The sequence below is a fragment of the Clinocottus analis genome, unplaced genomic scaffold (genome assembly GCF_023055335.1).
Source record: "Clinocottus analis isolate CAN_PGR_092001 unplaced genomic scaffold, fCliAna1.0.p SCAF_2, whole genome shotgun sequence".
NCBI lineage: Eukaryota > Metazoa > Chordata > Actinopteri > Perciformes > Cottidae > Clinocottus > Clinocottus analis.
Genome location: NW_027175931.1, coordinates 22,736,885 through 22,742,884, shown reverse-complemented (window position 1 = coordinate 22,742,884; position 6,000 = coordinate 22,736,885).

Genomic DNA, 6,000 nt, shown 5'->3' with positions numbered 1-6,000 from the left:
GTCTATAAATGCATAAACGGCATTTTCTTCCTCACCTCTTTCAACTGTTTCTTTTGCTCAGTCATGTTTTTATTCCCATTGTCTTACATTGGTTAAAGGTATCTTATATTGTGGTATTTTGTTCTTAATGTTTTTTGTGGGTTATGAATATAAGGTTTAATTTGCTCAACAAACTTAATATTTCATATTTCCACTTTTGTTCTGTCTAAAACTTAAATAAACCTTCTGGTAAATGGAGCTATGATCGGACCCATCAGGTCAGACACTTCAATTTGACATCCTTGTATTCAACCCTTCTCTCTGCATGAAAGAATGATCAATTTGAGAGTTGACCGAGTGATAGAGTGTGTTGCTGAAAACCGACTCTAGATGATGAAAGTCCGTCCACACATCATTTCCTCCAATGAAATTTCCCCCACCTTTGTGCTTTCTTATTTCTCTTAAACCGGCTGCGTTCAGGTCGACAACCCTGTTTATATGTTGACTCAATGTATTTTGAAGGGAAAAGGTAACGAAAAGCCCCCAAGCTTGTAATGAGATTAACCCATTAGGAGTCAACCTCCCCTTTCAAGCCAACAAGTCAATTATCTACCACCCTCTACAGGAAAACCGGATTCCAAACTAAATTGCTATCCTTGCTATCCTTGACTTGTTTAGTGTCAGCCAAACCAGCAAATTGGAGAGTATATATTATTCTTCTGTTTTAAGATTGTTTTGGGGCTTGAATGTGTTTACTAATGTCCTCCAAACTGGATTGGAATGAAGCTCTGGTATACATGTTTTTCTCAAGAACCGAACGGTTTCTTTTCTTTACCGTCTGGGTTTCTTCTGTTCTTTGCTTTCATTGAACCTCTGCTCTTTTTCAAAGGTCCAACTCTTTTTCTAGCTCAAGTGGTCAATTATGGCTAAACACAAAACACATGGGGACAAGAGGAGGTGCATCATAAAAATAACATATATAAAGTGATGTTCACACGGCAACAGTAAATAATTCGGCTAGTGATATTTACGTTGTCCCATTTTATATAATCTATTGTCCCTCTTGACCAATTCCAGAGAGACCTTTTAGTGCCGGTGCACAAGCCTCCCGGTTTCTTTTTGTTTGATTGGGGAGCATCTTTTTTATGCACAATGTTTGGAGAGGTTGACAAAAGTCAGAAGGCAAAACCACTTGTGCCGAAATCAGAAAAAAAACTCTCTGTTCATGGCTCCGTTCTTTTATGTAAAGTCACTGCTTGCTCTCTTGCTCTCCTCCTTGTTTTTTTGTAGTCTAAGAGAACTCCTCCTTATTTGTTTGGTTCCCCGCTCCCTCAGGTATAATATATATATATATATATATATATATATATATATATATATATATATATATATATATATATATATCTTCATTTTATTATAAGATAAATGATTACTCTTGGCTCGTGTGGAGTCTTCAACCTTGCTGACCTCCTGTTTGATCAATGCTTTATTGAGGTCGTAACATATGCCATATAACCTATATGCTTAGCCCGATAAGTATTATTCTTGTTTTTGACAACTCCACACTAACTGTGTGTCTATGAACACAAGGTGGATATTGTGACAGGTATTCTTCCAGCTAACCGCTCCTTCAAAGTAGGATTTAATCGTGAAATGCTCTTTTGAAATGCGCAATTGTGGTAACATTTGTAGTCCGATAGATGTGTCATGAATGACGATGTGGCAGATTTATCTCGCCAACATTACTGAGGCCCTATTTTCTTGTTCAGTGAAGGGGAAGAGGGTGGGTCTGCACATTTTGCCAATGACATACCAAACAGATCTTAGACAAACGCAATGAGAGCAATGTTTGGTTGTGTTGCGCATAAAACTGATTGACGATTGAAAAAGCGTTTGTTCGGTGCATCGTGTAATCCTCAGAGCTATTGGTCTCTGTAGAGGAGAAAGGAAAGGTGGGCCTCCTGCGAAGGTGAGGACTTATCCTCAGACCTGCAGGTTGTTATGCTAAAAACTATCTGCAAGACCCCACATGGTTTTAGATTTACAGAGCCAGCTGTACTGAATCATCAGTGAATCACTGAATCATCTCACCCAATGTGCAAAATATGTTGCGTCAACAGGGGTTCAGGACCCGTTTTTTGACACGAGACCACGTAAAAGCCTCAACAGAAAAGATTTTGGGAGGGTTTCTGAAAAATATCTTGCAATTATCCCAAAAAAAATACCCTCAAAACCTCACTGTGTCCAGCAGTATTTGTTATTTAAATTGCAAAACATGCACTCACAAATATGAATAGAGAAAAAGTATTGTGATGCTTCCTCTTATATTTCCATTGAATAACAGGATTCTTCCTCCATGAGTTGTTGTAAATCTTCTGCAATAGTTTTGGTTAGTTAAAAAAAATTACTATGGATAATTATTACTATAGATAACTATAGATATTGTTTTTTTCTGCTTTGACATTACACCTATGAGGTCCACTCTATTTTAAAGGTCAGTGTGTTGGATTTAGTGGCGTCTGGCAGTGCATTTTCAGATTGAAACCTCCTGAATACGCCTCATGGAAACACCTGGTGATTAACAAAGCTATGAATAACGTTATTGCCATGAGTGCGTTCGGCGGAGAGGTGCAAGTGTGCTGCGTGGAATCTGCAGGACACAGTTGTCGTGTGATTGTTGTTAACGATCAGCCCCAGTGATGTGTGTGTTGATTCGAGGCTGTATGGCGTATTCAGTCTGTGTAAGACGTCAGCAGAACACTGGGGCACTATGGGGACCTATCTGAGTATGCACACACGGATCTCACCCCAAAAAACAAACAAAAGGAAAAGAAAATATTCAAATGCGGGGAATTCTTGGAGTCACATGTGCAATGCATGCAAAAATATCCGAATTCCTAAAGGCACACACGAGCATTTTTAGAACAGCGTTCACACACATGCATCTCCACTTCATTCCCAGCACTCCTCACTGCACAATTTGCATTGCGTGAGGCTCGAAGCCCCCTGCAGTAAATCTTTGATGTCAGCCAGCAGTTGGAAGCAACCCACTGATACGTATATCGATTGCTGTGAACCACAAGTAGACCGCCTGCTGTTCTGTGTCTCTGCTCCTTTCTTTCTTTCCTGAGCTTAATCTCAGTATTGATATATCAGATAAAAACAGTCTGGGCTACAAATTGTAGAGACATGCTTTTAGCAGCGGAAAGAAAAGCCCTTTCCTGCTATAGTGATTTTTTTAGTTTTCTTGAGGTAAGCGCTTTGTTCCCCAGATATAAAAGGATGGAAGATTAAGTGTTCTTAAGTTCTAATTTGATATCATCAATTTGCTGTTGGCACATGTTTTATGTTTTTAGGGCGCTACTTGTTCCTCTGAAGAGGCTTTTTCTTTTTTAACTTTGTAAGTTGAAGTTATTTTTCATGTCAGATTCCTATTAACAAGGTATTAAGCCTTGTCAGAACTTAAACTTCTCTTCCCCGAACAACCTTGGGCTTCATTAACATTTTGAACCTCGGGTGTGTTTTCTTCCCGCTTCGTTGACTCCCTCCTTCGGTGCCGCCTCAACTGTTTTATTTTGTCCCTTTTTAGCATCAGCGAGATGACGATCTACTGAGAGTTGGGACAGAGGTTTGCTGTTTTCCCCCAACAGGTCCAGCAAAGACAGTTCCGCTCTGGTGATTGTTATTGCCGAGTAAGAACCTTTCCTGCGGGAATAAAACCAGAACCTGTTTTTATTGACACATCAGTTACACAACCGACGCATGGTAGGAGCCACGCCGTCAGGAGAGGATTCACACACTGACACGCTGGCCGATGATGATCATTTTGAAATGAAAAACTGAATCAATCAACCAACAACATCACTTTTTTATTTCTGTAAAAACTCCCCCTACAAACGGACAAAAGCGGAAGCAAATCAGTTTCAGCATACGCCGGCCCGTGATGCTCGGACGTCTCGGCTCAATTTCATCCCCCAAATGAAGATGGCGGCCGTGCCATTTCCTCTGACAAGTTTGGATTCCCTGGTAATGTGAAACTTATCTCGCCTCAAATATTTGCTCGTAGATGCTGTCAAGGAGAGTAAAGAGCCGGGGAATGATGAGAGACAGCTCTCTGCAGGCGACTGTGTTTGCTTGATACTCTCGGGAAGTCCTGATACACACGAGTCAATAATGGAGGAAGCACCGGAGCAGATGTCAGCTCCGTGGACGAGGCTCGCCTGGCCAAATGTCTTCTGAGAGGCAGTGTTTTAAGATATTTTTCAACGAGTTTAAAGCAATGTGTCACCCAAATGTTGATATGTCTGTGTCTGATATGTGTGTGTGTGTGTGTGTGTGTGTGTGTGTGTGTGTGTATTCCCTCGTGTGGTTGTCTAGCTGTAGCACAGATTCCCGCTTCCATCATTGTGTAAAACGTTGTATGACTTGTAAATGGTTGATTTTGAGGATGGGCGGTAACGCTGTGGTTGTGCGATGGTGTCACGCACAATCAGCACAAGAAGGGATCATTTGAAACGGTTTGAATGGTTCCATGTGGCGGTGGTGGTGGCGATATTAACTGGTTTTCTATCACCAAAGAAGGTCATTGTGCTGCTGGGGGTCGGAAAAAAGGAAAAAAGGGATTGCGGCAGACCGGAGTGTCGTCTCCTTTCATGAGCTGTCAATCAATCAGGCTCCCGTCCAGGCTGAGCATGCAAGTACCGCTCTTCAAAAACAGCCAGATATTTTGTTGTGGAGCTGAATGTGATTCTGCTTTTGGTGTTCACCGCACTAAGAGCCTTTAGACGCACGGTTAGTTTAAGAGAATTGAAGGACGGAGGCATTTTGAACATTTTTCATCACTTATTACCTTGGACGTACATTCAGAGTGGCCAGTGTGAACAGAACAAACGAGAAATGTGCAAATGGGTTTAAGACAGACTTGAAGAAGCTTCATTTTCCATTTCCAAGCATGTCAAAAAAATGACCTGGCCGGGTTTCAATTCATAGCAATCTTTTCATCTGTTACTGTCGACCATATTTGCTTCACCACTTACTTTTTTACAATTTTACATTTGATAAATGGATCATATTTTTTACCTCAGAAAGAAAGAAAAAAACATATCACTAACTTCTCGACACAACATTGACACGACACATTCAGCCAATATGAATGTAGATGTGAATTAATTGTTGCCATAGCTACGTACACTCAGAGAGGTCACTTTAGCTAAATAGCTTCGAGGCTGGACACACGTCATTACAAACCTTCAATACTTCTCGGGAGTTATTTGAATAATGCATTTTATTATTTATTTCTATGGATTATAATACACATCATGCATATATTGTTGGCACCAATGCAACTCAGTGTCCATGTTATTGATTTTTCAGTCTGTGGAATAATGAGGATGTGATTTATTTTAAGTGTTTTTTGTTATTTATTTTATAAACACCACAAACAGAACGAACTGATTTCGGCGGAGAGTGCCATTAAAAACCTCAAAACCTAAACCCAGTGGGTCATACAAAGACGCTCATTTTCATTCTGGACTTGTCCTTCCAAATGAATATGTATATGGGCTCGTATGAATAATGGCACTCACAAGGTGTTGCAGACGGTGTATTTATTCAACAATATGCTGCTGTAAAGAGAAACGCTTAATGGGGATGGGATTAATGTTTCCAGAGCTTGGCTCAGGATGCACAACATCTCTAATATGAGCTGCAAACCATTTGATAAATCATTAATGGAGTCAGACGGATGCGTTTAGTGGTAGAGCACTCTGTCCTATAAGACCCCCCAGAGGGAGACTTCATTTGTTTACTTTGCTTTTGTTGAAAATCAATCACATTGTACAGGAAGAGCTATTCAGGGAGCGTAATGTCTAACAGCTGCCCAGAGGTTAGGTCCAGGGGTGCATCTTCAAAATAAGACAGGACAAAACGACGTGTATGGGAGTATCCACCTTAAAAGAGAGGAGGGAAGGTGGAAATATTGATTTACGGCCTCCTGCAGCTTTCCTCCTTCATTCATCATGC